Source organism: Bactrocera oleae, chromosome 4 (assembly GCF_042242935.1).
Source record: "Bactrocera oleae isolate idBacOlea1 chromosome 4, idBacOlea1, whole genome shotgun sequence".
Classification (NCBI taxonomy): Eukaryota; Metazoa; Arthropoda; class Insecta; order Diptera; family Tephritidae; genus Bactrocera; species Bactrocera oleae.
This window is the reverse complement of record NC_091538.1, coordinates 60,350,676-60,376,977: the sequence shown is the minus strand read 5'-3', so window position 1 is coordinate 60,376,977 and position 26,302 is coordinate 60,350,676. Positions and strand designations below refer to the sequence as shown.

The following is a 26,302-nucleotide window of genomic DNA, read 5'->3' as shown; positions in this document are numbered from 1 at the left end:
ATGCATGCGCACACCTACTCATAAGCATTTTCAAGTGCATACACATATACAAGCACACATACATACATACATGTGTGCTTGAGTACCAAATAAAAGTGAATGTACGCATATGTAAGGAAGCGCCACGCCACAAAACGCACGAAGCACTCCCACACCCTTGCTCTCCACAAAATTGCTGGTACGTTTGGATGTATTCAAGTGTTCATAATTAAGTTTACGTCTTAAGTCGCGACGATTATGTCATCACCTTATTGGCGGGGCTTCCGACTTGAACGCATTACAGCGCACTCATGTTAGCGAGCAAAGGCAGCAACAGCTTGCGCGAAATTTTTACAAAACAAAAAAAAAACGCAAAGCAAATATTGTAGAGGGAGCATTTTCCAAGCAAACGCACACACACACACACACAGGCTCCAACAAACAAACTTAAATACATATATGTATATTGACGTAGGGAGAACTAGGTAGCAGGACACACGGTGGCGTTGCCGGAACAAATACAGCGAGCGCGAAGCTGCCAATTAACGCTCAAATGCGCTCACACAAACACATGTGTACACGACATGTACACAAACAACCTTACTAACAGTTGACCTCAGCGTTGACTTCAGGCAGCGCTATTTGTTGGCATTCGATGACGTCAGCATAAAAGTGAGTTTATGGTAAGTATCTGTGTATGTTGGAGAGTATTTGCATTTGATGAGTGTGAGTTAATGTGAGTAAATATGAACAAAAAGTCAATTAACTTAGTAGAGAAAAATTGTAGAACAACTTAGTAATTTTTAAAATTTGCAAAATGAGGAACTTTTTTTTACAAATTTTTAAATTTTTGAAATTTTTGAGCCAGATACTTAAGCTTTGAGATTTTAAAATTAGATGAATTTTTGGAAAATTAAAAAAATAAGCATGAGATGACCAAGAAATTATGAAATCTGGAGGTGAAACAAAAGTGTTTTTGCAACTGAATGCCATCAAAAAAAATCTAAGTTAGCTCAATTATCGGACTCTATCCTGCCCCATTCTCTCGGACCGCTATTCTGCGAATGTTATTCTAGATTTTTATGAAAGCTTTACAATGTTTTCAATTTAGATGAAGTTAGAATATCTGAAATGGAGCTTTAGTACGAGAACTCGGATATTATTCATACTAGCCATACATACCATTTTAGAAATATGGTCATTGATTCCTTACGGCAGATGACGGTATGACTTAAAATCGCCCTAAACTTTAGACTTTACCATATTTTCCTAGAAGTAGTACAGATCTATCCAGATTACTGCAAACGGCTCAAGCATAGAGTCTTTAATGGAGGTAAAATATTAAGGAGAGAGTAACGAAGGTGTCCGTTGACTTATGTTACTATAGAAAAGCTATTAGGTAGAGGTGAGGCCTCAAACAACAAATGTGATATTTCGGCTCTACGAAACCACAGTAAGTAATATTTAATCGATCATTCGTTTTAAGTAGGGCGCTCGGAAAAGCGACGCCCGCTAAACAGTTTAAATAGGTTGAAAGAGCGGTTCACATTGGTACAACAATGACACTGAATGCGATTGTACAAATAGCGCTCGTCGATAAGGCTCAAGTGCCGCTGTAAGATTCAAGAAAGCTGGGTAAATGAAAGAGTCCCAACTGAAATTCTCTGCTTTTTTTGATTGCGTCACTGAAAACTTAGATCGCAACGTTGCAGATTCTATTCCTGATAGCCCTTTATCTCCTTACATACCGGCGAGGTATATGTGGATAGGTAGAAGATTAGAAGGTTAAAACTTTCTATACGGAATCCTCACTCAAGCAGAGTTTTAGGCTACCGGATCACTGTAGCTATGTGGCTGCATTGTCGCCTTTTTCAGAGGGATGAGCATACACTCCGACAGCAGATTGGCAGCATTACTTTTGAGCTCGCTGGGTCTCCGTTATCCTCTTGGGTAGTACCGCTGGACCTCTGGATTTTGGTGAACCCGACAACCTAAGTTATTTCTTCTCATTATTATGAAGTTGCCGTCATAAATTTATCATTACTGCAGAGAAAAATTGATTCGATTACCATCATAGGTTATAACTAAGAGTAGTATTAGCCTACCTACTTCAGGTAATAAGTATGTCAAATAATTTTTAAAAATCTGTGCATCTGTCTATTGGGTTTGCCAATTTTCTTTCATTAATCCACTTAGAAAACACTGTAATACCTACAAGTACGAGTGTAAAAATTATAAACAAGCAGTTTTTTAAATGGGCTGAGTTGAGAAGAGCGCATGTACCCTTTTCGCATTGTTCAGTTCACCTACATACAGTTATATTGTGTACGTGTCAGCTTGCAGGTATTTTACCATGAGTGATGTCATTTGTTGTAAATGATAAGCCATTTGAAGTAATACTGATAGGAAGAGTAAGTGTATTCATTTCGTGCACTCAATATTTCAACAAAGAGAGCATAAAACATACTTTTCTCTTGGCTTTGCTAATTTCTCTTAAATCGCCAGTAAGTATGCAACACTCTGCCACCACACATATTTTTAGTCAACGTTGCATACTTTTTGGCAATTTGGCTTATACACGTGAAAATATTACCGATAAATGCTGTAAGAGCATTGCCGTTATTTATAGGCAATATACAAGTATATATATGTATATATACATACGATATATATATATGTTTATATATGTATATATATGTATGTATGTGTGTGTGTATGTTGCTTTATAAATAACAGCATATTTTGCGAGTCGCTCATTTCTCATGGCAGCTGGCGAAATGTTGCTGCCTCAGCGGTATTTATTGTGCCACCATATGGAGCGAAAAGTGGCATGACAGCGAAATACCTACTCGACCATATGGTTGGCAGTGCACGAGTAGTTAAGCGTGCTAGCGATAAGCATTGTAACAAATTTGTACAGCACTTACAAGCATACGCACACACATATACATATGTGTGTATATATACAAACTTAAATTTATAAATCGCATTTGTAGCGCACATTCTTCGCTGCTTTTACATGAGAGCGTTTTTAAAAAGAATTTGTAAAAATTTTCTTCCACACACACTGTCACACATGTCTATGTGTATTTGTAGCCTTTCACTTGCATTGTGTTTTGCAACTGGAGAAAATAAACAAATGTTGAACTCACTCAATCATTTCAAGTTTGTCAAATTTATTGTGTAATAAAATCGAATTTCGCGTCAACGCAAATGCAAACTCAAAGGAAACGAACGAAATTGAATCAATCATCACTGCTGTAAAATATTTTGATATTCTGTTCACTAACGCTGTACATAACCTTTGCAACTTTTTATGCATTTTAATAGGCAGCTTACTTGAGAGTGGATAATCTTATACAAAAATAGATTAAATCGGGTGAACACTACCCTTATTTCCTATATACCTTATTTAAGATTTTCTGTATGTAAAGAGTTTGTGTAGACCTCGTTCTAAGCCTCATATATAATACCTTATATCATTCCGCTCCTCTGGTTGAGTCAAATAATGATGGTTGAATTCTTTCGCAACATTAACTTTAAGTCGGAACCGCCGATGTCGGACCACTATAGCACGAACCGATCAAAATCAAGTTCCCGCAAAGAACATTTTGTGTTTATGATGGGTATTACAAGGTTAACATGTTTTCATGTATATATATTTTATATGTTTGTATATATATATAGCAATAAAACAAAACAATAATTAATTTAATTTATAAGTAATAAGATGTTAATGGCAGAAGTGATAAAAATTCGGAGAATTACTTAAATTCGCGCTGCTATTAACATATAAGTAAACTGACTAAACTAGCAGGATCGGTTAGGGGACTTGTTTTTGATGGGTCAGTTTGTATGACAACTATATGCTATAGAAGTCTGATCTCATCAATTTACAAAAGGCTTATTAAACTTTTAATATGTAAACAAAGGGCTCATTGATCCCAGAAAATGTAGACGAAATTGTCATTGGGCCCAAATGTAAACAAAGTTTTTTGAAACAAAGGGGTCATTGACCTCAAAAAATTTAAATAAAGTGTTTAATGACCTCGACAAAATGTAAACAAAAGTGTCATTGACCTCATAATGTAAACAATGGGGTCAATAACCCCTGACAAATTAAACAAAATTGTCATTGGGCCCGAATGTAAACAAAGGTTGTGGACTTGGCTAAATGTAAACAAAAGCGTCATTGTTTTGTATATAATTTTTTTGTTTTTTAATTTTGCCAGTTAATGGTTTACCCAAAATATTCACTGGTTCTTAAGAGTCGTTGGAGGTGCTGAAATGGCGTACTGTGATTAATTCGCCAGAAATTCAGCAACAAAGTTTTGTTCTAAGGTCATAAATGCTTTGTAAAGGCCGTAATACCATGTTCGTTTGACGTTCATAAAATTATGGTGTTTGCAAAACTCATCAGTTAAGAGTATATTTTCATGTTTCAATTGGACGCCTACAAATTTACAGATCTAGATATGCTATGCAGGTTGAAAAACTTGTTTCATTTCTTCAAGAAGCGTCACATAAAAAGAAATGCTACTAATACTGTCTTGATAAGTGTTATCTAGTCTAATAATAATAAATTCTATTATGTCGATAGGTTGTACTTTAAAAAATAATATACTAAAATTTTAAATCGACATCTGAACTATTTTTTTGAGTTCCAGCTTTTTTAAGGGTAGTCGCTCAGTTGAATCAGTTTAACTTTAAAAGCATTTTTCGAATTTGCTGCAATTATCAATTGGAGACAAATGCTTCTATCAGTAATCAATTTTTCTGTAAATTGTACAAAGACCTACCAATTCTTTTATCTGATCAAAAATCGCATTTTGGCATTTGGGGTAAAATTCAACTTTTTTTTAAAAACGCCACCATTTTAACAATTTTTGATCGTAGGGTAGAGAATATCTTCTAGTTTGACGAGAATTCTTTATTTTTAGATTTCATCGAGTGGCAAGGTCGGAATCATTGCCGTAGTGTAAGAACTTTTTTTTCAGCGCCGTCGGAGATCTCGTATAGCTCAAAAAATATTTAATTTTTTCAAAACTTTTACTGTGTATTCTTGAAACATGTATAAATATCATAACAATTTATATTTTAGTTTTTTTTTTTTAATTCCCAAAAATTTACGTTTTTTAGGCTATCACACTAGGTATAAAAATAGGAACTATTACGTAGAGTTTATATATTTTCGAAATTCCTTAAGTCGGCATGCTAATAGCTAAGTTTTTGAACTTGCTTTAAAACATTTTCTCTACTTTTCGAAATTGGCACTTATTTACGACTGTGCTGACCATTTAGTCGGTTTTTGGCATTTAACACTCGAAGCTCGAAAATAGGTGTTTTAAGTAAATTTACTGATATTCGATATTGTAATTTGAAGTTGGAGAGCATAGCATCGGATCATTACAGAGCCCACAAATATAGTTATCCGGAAGTACATAACTACTAATTAAGTTACATAAGTAATATATTCTTAACCAGTTACTGGGGCATTTATTTTTACTTTATGGAAAGTACAAACTTCAAAAGTGCTAGTGACATACCATGGCCACTGATGGTCATATAATACCTTCCTTTCTTTACTTCATATTATAATATCTACTACTACAGCTTTTTGTTGCGAAAGGTTTGTTTATCGATTTTTACTAAGAAAACAAAAATTGGAAAAATGAGTTTGCTTGAGTTTTTGTGTTTCTAACGAAATCATGCCTACGGAATCATTGAAAATGTACCAGAAGTGTTTTGGGGAGTCTAATTTATCAAGAACACAAGTATTTGAGTGGCACAAAGCATTCAGTGTACCACCATCTCTGTTAATGTATAAAAAGTTATAGAAACAGTGCTTGAAAATGTCGTGTAGGCATCAAAGAGATAACAGAGGTTTTCAGCACCCTTTAATGAATCGACTTATCACGTTTCGGTGATTGTGTTGGGTATGAAGCGTGTCTATGCTAAAAATTGTTAAACAATCTAGCGAATGAGTCACCAAAAATGAGCCAAAAAAAATCTAAAATTAGCTGAAGGCACTGAAATACGTGAAAATGTAGTTTATTTCCTATTTTTATCCGGGTTAAATCATAGATACATACATATGTAGAACTTATGAAATGACACTTCACTTCATACACTTACAAACATATTTATATAAATTCATCATACAAAGAAGTCTTGAATTTATTATTTGCAGCGACTTTTACTGTCATGTATTTTCCACTTTATTTGTGTGTTTCTTGTTGACAAATGAGCGCCAATGTGGTGTGTACTGAGGTCAATGACGCCACATGGACAGCGGTCAGTGTGACAACTTGTCCATTTGGCAATAACAGTAAAATATCAACTTGTGTCACAACACATTGATAATTCCTATATACTGGACACTTTGATGTGGTCCGATGTGCAAAAGCTGAAATGTTTCCTTGTGCTAGCCACACACGCACATAACATATTTACCGACTTTGACTTTTTCCAGTGAAGAGCAACATTGTGCGTTGTAACAGAAAATCTCATATTAACATTATAACAACAACAATAACTGTGTGAGTGTGTGTTTTTGCTTGTGGCCAAGTGTGTAGTTCGTGTGGTTGGTGTGAATGAAGACATGTCTAATAACGTCGTACATATATATGCTTTAAGCTTTCACTTCACCACTTCAGTCAGCATTTATGATTGCTTCGTAGCATGTTTTTAGGGAAAATTTAATTTAGTAGAAGTTGTGCTGTTTCCCAAATTCAAAGCAATAAACGGTTTATTACTACGGATATATAATTTTGAATACATTTTTTCGCGAGCTCGTCATATTTTGAGATCATCAAAATTTGTATGCATGCTGATTCGAAATTTCGGGACAACCAAATTAAGTTTTCGGGATCCCGTACAATTTCGGGATTATTAAAATTTATATACAATCTAATTATTATATTGAATTTATATTTTTGCCATATACAAAATAGTGGAGGATCTCGGGATCCGATATTCCGCGACGACAAAATTAAGTATTTCGGTATTATTAAAATTTATATAAAGCAAATTTTTATATTGAACTTATTTTATGTAAAAAAAGTTGAGAATATACAAAATTTAGTTTTTGAGTTTATTAAATTTGTGTATTTCCTTTATTTCCGGCAGGGTGGCAACACATGCATATTCACATTTTCATATGTACACATGTCTGCATGTGCAAAAGCTTAGCTTTGGGCCAGCAAAACGCCACAGTAACATAGAAACTGTGGTCAAATGTATTTATGCGCACTTATGTACTGCATTCGTTTGTATGGGTGTGTTATGTCATGAGTTTATACAGTCGTTTTCGTGTGTGTCGTTTCGGTGTAAACGCTTTCTTGTTTATTTATTTGTTTAGCCAAAAGTAATAAACTTTAATCTCCAACACTCATAAGTGAGATTTACGACTTAGATGCGAATAAAGTAAGCAAAACCGGGGGTGATTCAAAAAAAAAACATATATAATATTAGGAATTTAATATCCTTGTAATGATGACAATGACTTTGAGATATAATATATTGTATATAATTTTTCGATTAAGTAAAGCGTTTAAAAGCATCGCCAAAAATCAACGGAAAAAAATGTCTAATAAAAAAAACAAATAGCAGCCCATTTTGTAGAGCAGTAAATTTCCTACAAAACTATGTGTTTTGCAATTTTAATGATTTTCTTTTCATTGAGTTATAATATTCATAAGAAAAAGATCATGAAACGAGATATTTTTTTAAGTAGTTGGAAACGAGATATGATTTTTTCTATCTGATAATAAAGAAAAAATATAAAACTGTCAGAAAGAGGAGTTTCCCGTTACAATTAAGAGCTCATACTAGTCGAGATTTTTGTAGAGGTGTCTAAGAATCTATTTTTCAGAGTACTTGGCGGAAAACAAACTTTTTCCTTTCTTTGAACCATATATGTATGTCATATAAATGTTTTTCCGTCTATCCTTCTGTATATACGCGAGTTTGGCCTTCAGTTTTGTAGATATAGATTTAAAATTTTGCACACGTCTTTCGTTCGCATGAAGCTGCTCATTTTCTTAAGTTATCTCCAAAACTGAGGGCCTAGTTTGCATATATACAGACGCTCAAGAAAATGAGCATTTTATTGGGAAGAAAAAGACGTGTATAAAATTTTAAATCGATATCTCAAAAACTGTCGGAAATGCTAATATTGACCTGCTATAGCTTATAGTTATCATAAAAAGTGACCCTTCGAAATCAAAGCTTTGTTTGGAAAACCTTTTCCTTTGACAATTTATCTTAACTAAATTCGACAAATATTATTACTGAACACAGCGCTACAATAACATGTTATTTAGATCGGACCATTATAGCATATAGTTGTGATGCAAATTGACCTATTAAAACCAAATCCCTTTATTGGAAATTTTTTTTATTTAACACGATATATTTACTAAATTTTGCACAACTTATTTTTCAGATCAACGTTACAATCCGTGCGTGTATTACTTGGATCGACTATATCCAACTATAACATATAGCTGCCATACAAACTGACCGATCAAATTCAAGGACTTGTATGTAAAGCTTTTTTCTTTGACGAAATATCTTCACAAAACTTGGTATATTTTTGTGCTATAAGAAATGCAACTGTGATGGGGATTATAGCTTCGGGTTAGGCGAAGTAAGTGTTTTTTCTTTTATTTTGTACGCTTTAATTTAATAAAATAGCACAGATGCGATTTCCCTTAGGATAAACAGGAAGTGATTTTCGTGCATTCACATTCACATTTTTTATGTTTTTTTTTTATTTGCCATACATATTTATTTGTAGAAAATTTTTGTTGTTAAAATTAATCAATAAAAAACGTAGCATTTCTGCACAGCTGTTAAAAATAGAAAGACACCAAAAAATAAAAATCAAGGAGAAAAAGTAAAACCGGAAAAGTTACACAAACCAAACAATGAGTGATTGGTGGTGGAGGAGGTGGAAATTAAGTTGTACAGTGATGTGTGTGTGCGGTTGTATGTATGTGCAATTAAAAAAAAGCCACTCGAATGCTTATATGCGCGCACACAACTTCATTTAAACATCCGTTGCTGTTTTGCCTGAAAGTATGCTACACTTTTTCAGCATAGTGAATCTGTTACGCGCACGCCAAGCACAGTTAGTTAGTTAGGAATTCAATTGTGTGGAGTTGTAAACTGGCGAATTTTTTCTTAATTTTTTGTTGTGAGCTTTTTGCAACTTATGTGGTTTGTTATAAAACAAAGTCAGGAAAGCAGACTAATTTAATAACAGCAGGCAAAGCAATACATGTAAAAAAAAAGCGCACACGTATTTATATACATATGTGTATGTATATTTTATATATGTAAGTCCGTATGAAGATGAAAAAAAAAACTGAATGAAAAGTAAAAATAGCGCAAATATCTCTACCATATACACGCGCTCAGTTCGTATTTAACTAGGGTCAATGCTTGAACGCTTCCCACTCAGGCATACGCTGCACAAATGCTGATTTTATTTGGTGCGCTATTTTTATGCACGCGCTTGTATGTGTAAATGTACTTATGCACAAATATGTATTTATGAATTTACATTTGTATTTTGTGCTATTTATTTGCGCTTCATTGATTATGTATTGTGTGAATATCGAAGTGGAAGTGGGCATGAATGCTGCATATGGCCCGAAATAGCTGCGTAAATACACGCTTGTTTGCATTCTTACAAACACAACACACAAATCCACTCAATTGCACATATATACGTTTCTTACACACGAATTTGCTCATGTTATGCATGCACCCGCAGATGCATGTTACGTATACGCCGTGATAGACAACTGAAGCCGCGTAGGAAACGAGAAAAAATATGTTTAAATAAAAAAAAAATATTAAAAAAAAAAATGTATATATATATATAAAATAAAATAAAAACTACAAAAACTTAAAAAATAAATAAAAAATATTAGAAACCATGCAACCAAGCTTTATGCGCACAGTAATGCACGTCAAAACTTATAAATGTGCAAAGGAATGTAGTAAAATGTTTGTTCGTTTGTAATCCCGTAGCCCAAACGCTGCAAGTGTATGCATGTGTCTGTGTGCAGTTCAAAAAGAGCAAAAATTAAGCATAATTTACTTGTGTAAAGCTTTAGATTTGCACAACTCCCTTCTGCATACTCAAATTGTTTTATATTTTTTGTTGTTCTTTCTCATTTTGCTTGCATAAAATGCCACTATATGCTGTGGTGCGCATCAGTTGGTTAATTCGAGTACATTTTACGGTTGAAAGCAGCAATTATAGTAGTAGTGGCAAAAAGCTTTTTTTCTGTTTTGCGCTTTTAGCAGAAAATAAAATGGACGAGGTGAATCATACTCAAAGAAATGCAAGGTACAACTTTTTGGGGTCATATGGTAATAAATATACAATTATACATAAATACTTCAAACAATTCGTAGAATAAATTTGTGAGAGCCTTTTAAAATTAAAATTTAATTTAAGATTGAGTGACTTTGAAGCGAGGCCAACCAAACTTCTGGCTTATATAAAAAGATGTGACCTCATGAAAATAATATACATATACAAGTATACTGTAGGTTTGTAAATAATAGTAGCTTTTCTCTTTGATTTGCATAGAGCTTGGTAGCAAAGTGAAAGATTTAGCCCTTGTCCTAAATAAAATATAATAATGGAAACTAAATATTAAGAAGCATGTAAAGTATAGAGTGGCAATATCATTTTGGATATAAATGGCAGCTCGCAGGAAAGATATTTTTGGACTCAGAGAAGACGGTTACTTGAAAGGATTAAATCTTGGATATTCTGAAATTCTTAAAATCCCATTTCTAGGTAAGTAAAAAGTGCTTATGATAAGGATGACATAAAATTGTTTATAAAAGTGAGGAGAGAATTTTTTCTTAGACAAATCGAAGCTCGAGAAAAGTTTGGTACGGAATGTACTGCAGCTTATTCGCTTTCAAATATAGTTGCAAATCTTAGTAATATTATTCTAGCAAAGGTGACTGCCATTAAGGCAGCAATGGACTAATTGCTTTCAAGAGGGCAAACATTCACTAAGATTGCGTAGCAGTGAAACTGGAAATGATCTGATAGGAAAAGAAAACTTCTGAGAACGGAAATTATACATAGATAACCATAATCCTCATATGTAATATTTCTTTAAAAACAAAATTTTCAATTTGAAAAATGCTAGATTACTCAGAAAAAATCGACTGAAGTAGCAATTAATTTTTAACTTTTCATTTATTTATATATAGAGGCCTTGTTCACTCATTTGCTGTCTGGGTGATGGAGGTTCATATTATCTGATTTAATTGTAACTACCCCTATTTCCGATCTACATATCATATGTGCTGAGATTTTTATGCGCTAAATCTATTTTATTTATTTAATATTGCAATCACCGCCAACAAATGGTCCAAGTTACATCACTGCAATTTCTTGGACAAAGTTTCGGGATTTCGATTTGACAGATCTAAGCTCCCGAAAGTTGTTCCGGTATGGACTTTATAATCCCAAAATTTTGGTATTTCAATTTTAATATGTAATATTCTCGAAAAGCTTCGCAGATATGCTTTTATTTCAATCTGAACATTTCGGGATTTCTATTTGAGAAGGCTAAAATCCCGAAAGTTCTTCAGGTACGAATTTTTTAATTCCACAATTTTGGTATTTCAATTTTAATATGTAATAATCTCGACAAGTTTCGCAAGATATGCATTTATTTAAATCCGGAATCTACGGAATTTCAATTTGAAAGTGCTAAAACCCCGATAATTTAAAGGAATATATACCTAAAACTAGTTATAAACTAAATTGTGATGCCATTAATTAATTGTAAATTTGGCTATTAATGTCAACCTGTGGTAATAGTTTGCCTCCTTCATTAGTCAAGAACAGTGATTTGACGATGGTATACATACTTGTACTCTTTACGTTTCTGATAATAACCAAAAAAAAAAAACTAACCCGGAAGTTTGGGAACTCGACATTTTAATGTTGGAACTTACTAATTAAACATATTCACAAAACTTTTGTTAGAATTGACAAAGCAAAACAAAAGTCTTCGAAAAAGAAGTAATAGTAAATAATAAAGCGAATTTATTTATTTTTCCTCTAAGCTAAAAGAATTTCAGCTGTGTTATGTTTTATGTTGAAAAAATAAGTTTTAAAAAATCTGAGTTTCGTGATTCCGAATATCGGAAGCCGGGATTTATTTGTATAAAGATTTCTTGGAGTTGGGAGGTTAAATAAAGTAGTGCATAAATAAATGTGAATTGAATCCCGAAATTTCGGGATCCCGAATGACTTCTAATTGTGATCTACTAAAAATCGTCAGTAGTATATAGAATAAGGTTTTAAAATCCTGACTGTCGGAGTCCCGAAAATTGGAAGTCGGGATTTATTTGTGTAAAGATTTCTTAGAGTTGCAATGTTAAATAGAGTAATGAAAAAATGAAAAGAATTTTAGTCTCGAACTTTTGGGAGACCAAATGACTTATGTTTATCAAGTTATTTCTAAAATCAAAGATAAGGTTTTCAGAGTGTAAGATCATGAGTCGCTTTCATTTCTACAACACACTCTGCACTACAATATCACACGTAATTAAATTTTAGTAAAGCCTTTTTATCAACTTTAATGAAGAGTCTTTTTTGCGGAAACTGTGATTTATAAGAGCATCACCCAAAAAGTTGCAAACACTGTATGCTAATATACACGCAAATATTGTGTTGCCTACAAAGCTGCACAAGTGAAACAAGCTGCACAAATAGTCAAACAAACAAGACAGATGAAAGAGTAGGGCAAATTTCAACTTTGACTTACCAGCAGCAGCAACAGCAAAACATAAACACAACAGTTGTACAAAACAGGCCAGCAGCAGCAGCATGATTTTATGTAGTGACAGGAAGAGCAGTAATAGCAGTAAAAGAAGAAGAAGAAGCAGAGCGAGCAGCAAGTGAAATTTATGCATTGCAATGTGCTTGAGTTATTATGATGAGCAGCTTCCGCAACACACGCGCCACTGCCTTCTGAATACTATTAAAAAGCTGAAAATAAAAATAAATATATATATTATAGGTAACCATATGCATGTATGTATGTGTATTTGTATAGTTGTAAATAAAATGAAATGATAAAAGTGTAATGAAAAAGTTATAATTAAAAAGTCATCTCGAAAGGATGCACATTTAAGAGTGTTTTTATGAGCTTATATACAATATATTATATATATATATGTATATAAAGTACATACACTTGCACAAACCTTATTTGCACATACAACTCAATTTCAGTCGAGCACATATACTCATTAAGTATAATTGTTTTTCTCATTTCTCCTCGTAGTTGAAGTTCAAATTAAATTTTTTTGAGAGCCTTAAGCTGGCCTACAGAGTTAATGGTGCCTATAAGCGGGGTAATAAATACATATCTACAAGGCTTTGCAATTATTCTTATACAAATATTTGATTATTAACTCTTGATGGACTGTTGTGACATCATTGAAGCCAATAATAGTATTTAAATAATAAAAAATAAGAAGAAAATAAAAATATAATGAGCACCACTTCATTGAAAAGAGGAAAACTACGTAGATTTCTGGCAACTTCACTTTAGGACTAGTGAAATGGAAGAAATCGAAAATAAATTTAATTTATTCTTTATGCTTATAAGCTCGTTTTGTGCTCAATAATATATTCGAGTACCTATGAAATTAGTTCCAGTAAAAGTTTTTTGAGCATGCATGTAAATGTGTATACAAACGTACATATTTTTCACGAAGCAGCTGAATTTATGTTTGTAAATATTATTTTTTGTACGACAAGCACTTAAACAATTTTTATTTTTAGATCATAACTCAGTTCTTAAGTAGCAGATACTACAGAAAGTACAATAGTAAAAGCTATAAAGGGAACAAGAAAAAACGTTAACTTTGCATCGAAGCTATAATACCCTTCACAAATGCAAAGGTTCCTTACACGAACTTGATTCCGATCTAATTTCGTGAGGATACCACGTCCAAAAAAAAAAAATTTGCCATTGCCATTTGCCAGTTAATATGACAGTTATATGGTGTAGTTATTCGATCTATATAATTTCTTCGGATATTGGATTATTGACTTAAATAATAATTCATGACAAATTTCTTGAAGATACCTCGTTAAATGGAAGAGTTTTCCATAAAAGCTCTTGATTCCGATTGTTCAGTTTTTATGGCAGCTATATGCTTTAGTGGTCCGATATCGGCCGTTCCGACAAATGAGCTGCTTCTTAGTGAGAAAAGGACAGGTGCAAAATTTTAGATCGATAGCTTTAAAACTGAGGGACTAGTTTGTATACATATATACAGACAGACGGACAGACAGACCGTCATGGCTAAATCAATTCAGCTCATCATGATTATCATTTATGTATATATTTTATAGGGTCTTCTGTAGCCTGTTCAGAGTATAATGATAGGTGCTTAGTTTAACCAATCAATTCTATAAATCATTTGAGAAGTGCGTGCAACTAATAAAAACGCTGAATAAAATAACAGGTAAATATTTAAACAGCCTTAAAGTATGCTCACAAAAATAATATTTCAACTAGGCAGAAAGACAGTGGCGAGTAATAAGATTATAAATAGTATGTATAAGGAGGCGTCATTTTAGTGAATGAGGAAATTTTTGTAATATATATTTCTGCTATTTCTGCTGAGTTAAAGCTAACTACTTTTGTGGCAAATTGTATTTTAGAAATCTTATTTCAGAAGTGATTACATAAATTCAAATTCGTGCTATACCAGTTATCGTTAGTATCAAAAAAAGTTGCTTTTAATTGATAGTGAAGCTGGATCACACAAAATGCATTCCTTATAAAGCACTTGTAAATTCCATAGACTCGTTTGATTTTTCCAATTTTAGTAATTAAAGAAAAGCAAGCAAAAATGGGCGCATTAAGCCGTAGTAGGAAGATATCAGCTCTTCTTATCCTTTTTTTAACACCTGCTTACTCTTTTAAGGGACAAGAGCTTCTCTATTCATGAAGAAGCTGACAACACTATCACCAACAGAAAGAACCCCTGGATTAGTGGTGAAGTGGATATTGTCTCTGTAATGAGAACAATGCTTTTATCAATCTTTTTGTATTTAGACTCACAAATATTTTATAAATTAATCATAGATGCATATGTAGAACTTTGGAAACAAATACATACATTAAGGGATCAAATTACGAAAATGATACAAGAGCAAGAATTGTATGTGAAGATAAAAATGTAACTTACATTTCATGAACACATAACATTATTTTTACTCTTCAACTGCTACAGAATTTCTTTTTGCCAATAACGAAATGGGAATTATATCAGTTGGCTAGGAAAGTGACTATAGATGTGCATCTAATGAGAAAAAGTTGAACATTATTCAGAACTCGTATAATATAAGTATTTTTTGCATGGAAAATGAGAACATCACATACTCAGCAGACTTTTTGGAATTTTCGAATATTACGTAAAAGAAATCAGACCACAAAATATCAACAGAAAAACACCAACACTACATTATTCGATATTATAATAGGTATATTAAAAAAAGATCAACTAGATTTACATTCAATTCAAGGCACTATTTTGTTCGATACATTTTTGCCATTGTTATGTACAATAAATTTATAATGCCACCCTCATTACTATTGGGGAAAAACTAGGGCAGTCGCATTTCACCAGATTATCTTGAGGCGAATTCTTCACCAGCAAAATGATTCTCCATAGGCAGGATTAAATAGTAATTACTTGGTGCCACAGACTATAAGGTGTGTGCATAAGAATCTCTTAACCAAAATCCTGGAGCTTCTGGCCGCTGACCGCTTTTGGGCTATTGCTATCTTCAGACGGTACAGTTGTTGATCTTTTGCTTGACGTTATTTTAAATTGCTACTTACAATTCGTTTCAGAGATAGTGGCTACTCGTAGAAGAAAACTGGGTCCATGAGTATTTTTTACGTTAACTCGAGTGGCAGCCATACATCGTAATGATGGTCGGACTAGACGATTTTTATTATTTTATCGATATTTTCGACAAATGACCTTCTAGAACGTTGTGCAGCTTTGACATCAAAATTACCGGTTCGAAATCAATGAAACCAAAATTGCTTGTGATTGTCATTTTCAATTGTTTGGCTTGTGTTTTCGGCTTGTAGAAGAAAAACTGAAAGATTATTCGCCATGTATTTGCTTTTTGCTCGTTTCTACCATTGACCGGTGCTTAAACAATAATAAGTCAAGCATCCTTGTTTGAGTAGGTTTTTAGTACAAGACTTAGCACAAGGATTTCTTTCTATTAGACTTTAAATCTTATTCTTTAGTCTACTCTATAGCTTCAGGACGGCCCTTGCTATTGGATATGTTATTGTTCCCCTTTTTAGGTTAACCTATTCTTCTATATATATTTCTTTAAGTATGAAAAAATGTCCTTTTATATTAATCGTATCTATTTGCGTCGTTTTCAGTTCGGAATTTTGAAAACCAAATATAAATTTCGCTTGCAATCGATAAAAATGTTCTTATTTCAAAAGTCGTAAATAAAACTTATTACTAAATTCACACGAGTGTTGCTAAAAATAAATAAAAATAAAAGTACCTACAACAATTTAGAAGAGTCATTATTTTAAATATTTATTACCTGAAATGTACCCTTTGCCATGGAAAGCACTAAAACAGAAATAAATTTGGTTAAATCCCCAATTCACCATGAGATCACGCTATCAAAAAGCAAAAAAAAAAAAATATGAAAGGATTGTTGCCAGTGACTACCGATAAGTGGGCAAAATGAAGGACTTTGGCCGCTCAGTTATGCTCAAATACTTAAATGAATGTGTGCGTGTGTGCATGATTTTGCATGTTTGTGACGATAAGCGAAAACGTCATTAACACAAATCAACATTAAGCAATAACAACAAAGTTAAAAGTGGGCAGCATAAGGGCCCGTTGACAAAAAGCTGTGCAGGGGTTCGTGCGTAAGGCCTCGTGTGTATGCGTGTGCGTTTGTATATATGATTGTGGGTGTTGGTGCGTCTGTTGCGCACACTTTGTAACCATTTTAAGCAAGCAAACGCTATAAATACAAAAATACTATTAAAAGCGACGAAAAGTCGCTATTGACAACAAAAATATATAAGAATAAAGCGTACAAATATGTATAAACAAGTATTTGTTGTTACGTATATATGTATGTTTGTATTTTTAGACGTGCTTGTGCTCATGGGGAAAAGGTTTGTTTACGCGAGTGGGCGGTATAGAGCCGATTTGGATTTTATGCGATTGAACCAACACAGGCAAAGCAGAGATCAATGAAAGACACAAAAGCGTTCGTTCGGGAATTGTTGGGCGATGCCGATTTTTTTTTATTATTACAGTTATGCTTCTTTGTTGAGTTTTTTGTTTGCAGTTTGTTAGCTCAGGCAGTTTAAACGTACATTGTATGTTATATATAGGAATGGCACAGAATATTGTGTAAATAGAGAAAAAATAAGTAAACATTAAATTATACTTTAAACTGAAAATAAATTAAAACTGTGTACATGTATACCTTTTATACGTGAACATATATTTTAAGAAGCGAAAAAATTTTAAAGATTAAAAAAATTTATTAATATTAAATATGTAAATATAGGTGGTGAAGAAAGCTCTACACTTTCTAGATATACCGACATTATCATTTGGTACTAAGTCACAGTACACTCAGAAAAACATATGTACCTACATAATTTAATTCAGATATCTTATATATTGACTGATATGCGCCATAAGGTAAACCAAAGGTTCTAAAATCATTATTATAAATAAATTAAGAGCAGCGAAAATTATTATCCGATTTCACTTATACCAGAGCGAGATATGAAAAGCTTTTTTTACATTAATGAAAGCTTTCATGGAAGCCAAATATTAAGGACAATTTGATTGACGTTGTGGGAATATAATGCGTAGGCTCAAAAGAGATTTGAAATGTTGTCGTCATACTTGCTTCTCTGTCGATTTGCATTTTACTGAAAGCTATATATTCGTTTCTTGAAAATTAAAGTTTTATGATATATGATTCTTTGAGAAAAAATAATTTAAATTCAAGATATTTTTTCTTTATGAACCGAAACTGCTAGCCTGGAAGCTTGTCAACGTAGCAGTATAATATTCTAAAATGTTTGGTTTTAAGAAGAGAGAGATGGATAGAGTGTGGTAGAGCTCTGGCGCTCTTAAACAAAACTTTGTCGGGCTTAAAATTGAGTTTTTTGTATATATACATTATGAATCTGTATCGATTTTGAGACATGGGAGAAAATTGATAATTAGTCAGGATAAAATTTCTGAGCATTTCAGATATTTTGCATAATTATAATATTAACAGTTTTCAATTTTTGAAAAAAATGTTTCATAACCAAGAAATTTGTTTTCAAATATCGAGCTTTAAGTTAAGAGTTTTCACTAAAACGCTTCCATAAAATAAGCCCGGTTTTGTATAAAAAGTTTTTAGTAGCAAAAGCTGCTATAAAAAAATCTAACAAGCTGCTTAATTACGTTCTTTCAAAATTTTTTATGTAAACGCTAACAAAATGGGTTGCCATATAATTTTAAGAAGATATTTAAAAAAAATGTTTGAATTTTTTTTCATATAAGCGATTAAAGCCTTTTATAAAAAGTATATAAACATTTTTAAACTGTTGTAACACTTTTGATGAGTTTGAATAATCTATGCACCTAAACTACGCGAAATGTCTCAATAGGAAAAAGGAAATCGCGATGAATGAGCAGTAAATTGTGGAAAAGCAACACAAAATACTACACGCTTAGCATCATTAGCGTGATTATCGTCAACACAATGCCAACATCAATAGCAATTTCAATCGATTTGCAACGTCATCGGTATTGACGCTCGATTCTCGCAAATCCGGTCAACATATTCATTCTCCATATACAATACATGCAGACATACATACATATAAAAATACACACGTACATCATTCTAACAGCACTTGAAATTTTCCGTCATACTTTTTTTTCTTATAATATTTTTAGTGCTGCGAGCACTAAATACGCGCACGATAACGCGACGCCGAAACAGCGTGTGGTCGCCTTTTCTTTACTCCTCCATCAACAAATAATGCGAGTTATTTTTCTGTGTGTTTACCTTTAATTTGTGGAGGCTGTTTGTTTTCTTTTTAGTCAATGAGTTTAAACTGTGAAGCTGCTTTAAGCTTGAAGAAAGATAAAGGATGAAAAATGAAGGATTAGTGACAATAAACTTTTGTTCGCCAACTCACTTTATTGTCGAAATTTACTCAGCTATTTTCCGATTATCTGTGACACAGATATTTTCATCAACAATGTGCAGAGAATCTCTCCTATCATTTCATATAAATTGATTTTTCTTTCTAGGCAAAGGCAAAAGTAATTCATAAAAATTGCACGTGCAAAATTGCATTATTCCGGTGAGTGATCGAAGGTTTTGATGATTGCTGCAGTCGCCTTACACACACACACACACATTCGTTCATATTCAGCAGCCTTCACTCGGCCAAGTAACTAGCAATGCTTGCAGCATTGGTGTCAAGAGCGTATGTGACGTCATCGTTTTTCATTTCTGCGTATTAGTAAGTATGTATGCTTGAAGGTTTGTTTGAAGTGATGACGTTTTGTTAAACGAAACCAAAGAGAGTTTGTGATGGCGGTGAATATGGTAGTGAAAGTAAAGAGAAAGTGCTGGAGAGTGTTATTGCTGGGAGGGAAGAAAGCAGGTGGTGAGTTACTCTTTACCAGAAGTGCTGCCCATAAATCGTTTTCAATGATTTATTAATTTCTATAATTTTTCTTTAATATAGAGTAGACATTTCTACATATGTTCACAAATATACCAGGGTCGATAATTTTTGAAAACAAAAAATAAATTAACCTAGAAGGATTAAGCACATTGGAAGAGGAAGGTGAAAACTCAAAAAGGAAAAATAATTTACCGCTGATCTGAGGTCGGAAAGAGAAACGAGAGGGGCCGATGGTTGAATTTTCAAATTTTAAAGACGGTTTATTCTGACTTCTGGCAAAACTACGACCCCTACGGAAAAAAATTTATAATTCACTTTTTTCACATAACCTCAAAATTTATATGAAAAATTCAAATAACCAAGTGTTTGGTTTCTTATTTCTATCTTTCACAACAATTTTTTTTTCTTTCACAAAATTTCGGGTAAACTAACTTTTTTATGCCCAAAACATGCTGTATTTTTGTTTTTTAAAGATAACAATGTTTTTTTCTTCTTCTGACTTAATATCATAAAAAATACTTATTTTCCATCGAAAATTCTCACGTCAACATATCAGCTTTGACACTTTACTATGATTCAAAGTCTTCAGTCCTGTTGTGAAAGACCGGATTCGCAGAAGTTATTTTATTTAAACAGCATTTCACTCAGTCAAGATTTTCTAGATCTGATCTCCACACCTCTCTGCTTCATCAATTTGATGATCCCGAAAACTATTACTTCGGTATCACAATATATTTCAAAAAAAATATTCTCCGATTATAATAACGATTAAAAATTCTATATTTTAATATCTATTATATAATATACATATATTCTGAAATCTTTGATAATTCAAGCATTTTTGAGATATACTCATAAATTATAATTAATGGATCCTAAGGTTTTTCCAGATTTACAATAATTTTACTTATGTATTAATGTATTATAATTTTCATAGGTTGTAATTTAGAAACTCAAGCCTAGAAAATTTAAAAATGATAACTTCGGAATCCCGATATTTTTCGGGATTTATATATAGTTCTATAAAGAGAGTTGCTCATATATTAATTTGCAAAACATCGGTGTGCACACCATTTTCTATGTTAAATTTTTAGATTAGTGAAAATCTGGTTTGTTTTTTGTCCAAAAAAAGGCTCAAAATAATACACATATTAAATGTACATACATACATATGTAGGGACATACATAATATAGTACCTACATACATCAATAGTTTAATTTTATTCAATTTACTATTACTGAAAAAGCTTATAAAAAATTAAATTTTAAAAATACTAATCTAAGTCTAGAAATTTAAAATTGATAACTTCGGGATCCCGAAATTTTTTGGATATTATATTTTATTTATAAAGAGTGTTTCTCAAAAAAATCTGCAAAAAATAGATGCGCGCACAATATTTAAAAAACTCAAACTTATATTTGAGTTTAGTAAATCCCAAAGAATCGGGATTCCGAAATTGAATCCCGAAAGTATTTCTTAAAAAATTTGTTCTGGTCGCTGTTCAAAAAAAATTTTTTTGCGCTAATAAAAATGAAGAAGCCTCTAACCATACATCTGCCGACATATGGTACATTTGCTGTACATCACTTGTTTACACAAATTTATTTTATTACTAGTGAAAGAGCTGCTTAAAATTGAAACATCAAAATCAGTTTCTTATATATAATATTAATTTACAAAACATGAACAAGTGTACACAATTTTCAAGCTTAAATTTGTGTTTGGTAAAAATCCCGAAAATTCGGGTTCCCAAAATTTAGTCCCGATAATTTTAATTGCTTATTTAAATTGTGCTGGATATAATTTTTATTTTTGTGTAGTAACAAATGTTTAAGCGCTAATGAAAATATAAAATGTTAAAAAAAAATATGGCAACACACCATCAGTGCCACTACTTTCGCTTACACTCTCTCTGGAAAAATGCGCCTCACAACATTTTCCACCACTTGCTATACTTTGAAATTGCAAAACCAAATTGGCAACACTCTCTGTTTGCACGCCACGGGAGCGTAAAACGTTGGGAGCTGTGAAAATCATACAAACAACAAGAGAGCAGGTGTGCGCGCTGTTGATGGGGACGTGGTGGAGGACGTGGTGAACACAACTCTGCCAACAATGTTAGCCACAATGAATAAAAGCAAACGGCACAGCGTGAAATGGCTCAGTTTCAGTGGAACTGCCGGCGGTAACGCGTAGAAAACGAGATAAATAAGAAAACTATAATAAAATAAAATTGAATAAAATAAAATAAGATAATGCTTAAATAGAAAAAATAAGAATATAACAAAAACAAAAAACGCATTATAACAAAAAAACGAAAATATAATTTTTTGTTTGTGTTTACGCTTATTTGCGCAAGTGATAAAAAACGCTGACGTACTGGTGGCAGCCAAGAAGTAGCATCGCAGCAGCAACAACAACAACAGTAGCAGTGTGTAGAAAAGAAAAATATTTTTGAGAATATTTATAAATACAAATACAAATGTATATTAAATATAAGATTGCTGCGCTTATAAATATAAAATATTTGAATACAAAAATAAATATAAATATAAATTAAAAGGCAAATGAAGTGGTGAGCAGCAGCAAAACGCAAAAAAAAGTGGGTGACTTTTGTTCAAAGCTTTTATCGAGTGTATTTCTTTGCATATATCCTATAGATTTGTATTTGTATATACGTTAATATATACATACATATATAGATATATATATTTATATTTTTTTGAGAAAAAAAATTGCAAAAAAAATTTGCAAAAAAAGTGTGTGGCAGCGTAAGGTGGGTGCGACCGTCAGCTAGGACACCTTTAAAGTAGCAGCACAACAAACACAAACAAAAACAAACAAATTGCAAAGAAAATTAAATATAAAAAAAAAATAGAAAAACACAAAAAAATCAAAACGCAAAAAGAACAAAAAACAGCAAACGAAATAATTTTTTGCAACAAGGAGTTTGACTGGGTTGACAACATTTGTGCGGCTGTGTGTGTGTGTTAGTAAACACACAAACCCACTAAAGGGAGACAGCCGTCGGCTGGACAAAGTGTAGTGCAGTGCAAGAACTGGCGGCGCAGCGTGCGACGCGGCGCTGTGCCTTGCTGATGTTATGTGCTAAGCTATGCTGCCCGCTGCTGATGATCTAAGGTGCGCTCTAGTTGTTTTTGCTTTCAATATTATTTATTTACCGTGTTTGTGTGTTTTATTTTTTTCATTTGATTGATGAGCGCAAGTTTCATAGCTTTGAGTTGTACAAGTCTATAAGCGTAGCGAATGCTCTGAAGTTATTTTTACAAGAATTTCCTTGAAATTACAAAGCCTGAAAATGTATAGAAAAAAACACTTTTCACTTGGCATAACTAAAAATTATTACATTTGTTAATTGAAAAGTTCAAAGCTTGTCCAGATTGCGCGGAATTTTTGTTGCAGGAAGTAATGAAATATAGTGTAGGAATTTGAGTGTTTCCTCAGTAAAATGATTTTATAAAATGTTTGAAAAAATGTTACTAGGAAATGTGTGCAAATTCTGTCATTAACATTTATAAACAATACTTAGTATGTGTCGCATATTGCACGGAGCTGCGTCTCCGGTATGTCTGTGGCAAAAGTTGGGGAAGTAGGAAGAACGAAATTAAAGTGAATGAATTGAGTGCTAGGCCGCAATTTGCGGTTGTATTGTGGCCCTATTGGAGAACAATGTAAAATTTTATAAAAAACTTTCAAGAAGTTAATCACACACATAGTAATATATAATATTGTAAAGAAAGTAATCGAAGAGTAATGGTAATCTTTAAAGTATCGGTTATTACATAAAAATAAATATAAAAGTGTACTTAAATAAAATAAAAGAATAATTATAATCAGCATATAGTTAATTAATTTTAATAAATACATTACTTATTACTCACTTCATGTATTAAACATTAATTTTTTCCTGCTTTCATACAGAAAAATGATAATTGTAATCATTACATAATAAATTAATGGTAATGTTTACATTACTTGTTACTATTTCTAAATATTAAAATTTTATTTATTTCTGCTTTCATAAATAAAATGATAATTGTAGTCATTATACAAAGAATTTATGGTAATGATTACATTACTAATAAATATACTCAAATTTTAAAAATTAATTTTTTTCTGCTTTCATTAATAAAATTGCTAATTGTACTCATTATATAATTAATTAATAGCAATGATCACATTATTACTATATTTCTGTTTCATAAATAAAATGATAATTGTACTCATTATATAATTAATTTATGATAATGATTACATTCATTAATATCTATCTTTAAGTATTAAGAGTGATTTTTTTCTGCTTTCATAATTAAAAGTGCTAATTGTACTCATTATAAAGTCAAATTTATGTTAATTATTACATAACTAATTACTATCTTTAAGTTTTAAAAATTAATTTATTTCTTCTTTCATAAATAAAACGGCTGTACGCATTATATAATTATTATATAATTATTAAATGTTAATGATAAAATTACTAATTACTCCCTTAAAGTATTAAAAATTAATTTATTTCATAAATAAAACTGATAATTGTAATCATTGTATATTTAATTAATTGCATTACTAAATACTAACTACATTAAAAGTGAATTTTTTTCTGTTTTCATAAATCAAAAAATATTTAAAACCATTATATAGTTAATTAAGTACAGATAAACAGTACTGAATTAAATAATTAAGTAAACAATAACACATGGAATTAAACAATCAGAAAATGGTTTCTGATAAGAAATAAAACAACTTATTAGTTAACATTTCAATGAAATTATAAATTATTATTTACAAAATAAAGATTAAGTAACCATTACTTGTTATTTTATTACTTTTTATGAATAAAATAAATTTTTATATGATTAAAGTACTAGATGATATATTCTCTTAAGTATCTATCATATATTGAATTACTATTTCAATAAATTATTATTATAAGAAATATTTTGAGTAGTTATAATTTTTATACTCTCGCAACCTGTTGCTACAAGGTATAATAGTTTTGTTCAATCATCATCGAGTTAGATATAGGGTTTTATATATATAAATGATCAGGATGAAGAGACGAGTTGAAATTCGTTTGACTGTCTGTCCGTCCGTCCGTCCGTCCTTCTGTCCGTCTGTGCAAGCTTTAACTTGAGTAAAAATTGAGATATCTTTATGAAACTTGGTAGACATGTTTCTGGGTACCGTAAGATGATTGGAATTGCAGATGGGCGTAATCGAACCACTGCCACGCCATTAATCAAAAACAAATAACTTGCCATAACTAAGCTCCGCAATAAGATACAAGACTGTTATTTGGTATACAGGATCACATTATTTTTTTTTTAAAGTGGGCGTGGTCCCGCTCCTAAACCGCTAATGCTATAATAACAAAATTCACTGAAAGCAAATGTTTTTAGAACTTCTACCAACAGTGTGAAAATAGTTGAAATCGGGTGGCAACTCCGCCCACTCCCCATATAACGGTACTGTTAAAGACTTTTAAAAGCTTTTAAAGATAAATCAAGCACTAAACACGCCAGAGATATTAAATTTTATCTCTGGGATGGTATAAGATGATTTGATAGGAACCACGTTCAAAATTAGATAGTGGGCGTGGCACCGCCAACTTTTATGTGAAAACCCATATCTTGAGATTTGCTTAACCGATTGCAACCAAATTTGGTGCATAACGTTCCTTTCACATTCGAAAATGGGCGAAATCGGACTACAACCACGCCTATTTCCCATATAACACCATTTTCAATTCCATCTGATTCTGTCACTTTCCACTATGCATATCAAGCAAAAATTATTGTATCGGGGTAAAAATTTGCGTGAATAATGCGTTTGAAGTATGCCATCTTGTGACCAAAAATTGTCTAAATCGAGTGAGAAATGTTCAAGCCGCTAGGTAATGAATATGTGGACCCCAGTGCCTATAGCTGACTTTTTACCGAAAATATCGGTCAACATAGAACAAAGCGGCAAGATCCACAAAGAAATCTCAAACGAGTATACCATTCGACTTTGCGAGAGTATAAAATGTTCGGTTACATCCAAACTTAGCCCTTCCTTACTTGTTTTTATTATTGTTATTGTACTTGTACATATATGGCCTCACTGTATTGCTAGCGTACCAAACTTTGTTTTCATTACATGTGTACATAAGATTAGTATTACTAGACTAAACTACCGAAATAAAAGGGTTGTCAAGCAATATATTGCTTTTCAGCTGTGCAGTATATGGGTGTCTACTCCGGGCGTATACGTGATCTTATCTAAATAACTCTTCAACATATAATTATATCTTGAACAGGTTATATTTTTAGTTTGAAACGAAATTGTAACACCCATAAGGAAATATCGCAGACTTTATAAATTCTTTTTGAATGGGAAATTAAAAAAATGTACACATTTTGGCAACCTTTCCGGCAATTAGTGGATACCACGCAAATAGAAATGTTCGCCTTTTGAAACGAACTAATAACAAATTAAATTTGCGACTTCTGTGTAGGAATCGAAGTGCGGCTTA

At 32.2% G+C, this 26,302-nt stretch overlaps 1 protein-coding gene across 1 annotated transcript in view; it reads left to right on the top strand.

Annotated features, from left to right (window-relative positions):
• Positions 1-21,936: 21,936 nt before the first annotated feature.
• Dgk (diacyl glycerol kinase 1) overlaps positions 21,937-26,302 on the top strand; it is a 175,961-nt gene continuing 171,595 nt past the window's right edge. Inside the window, exon 1 of the mRNA XM_070109011.1 lies at positions 21,937-22,908. The gene's annotated coding sequence lies outside the window, so the exon portion shown is untranslated. The remainder of the gene's footprint in view (positions 22,909-26,302) is intronic.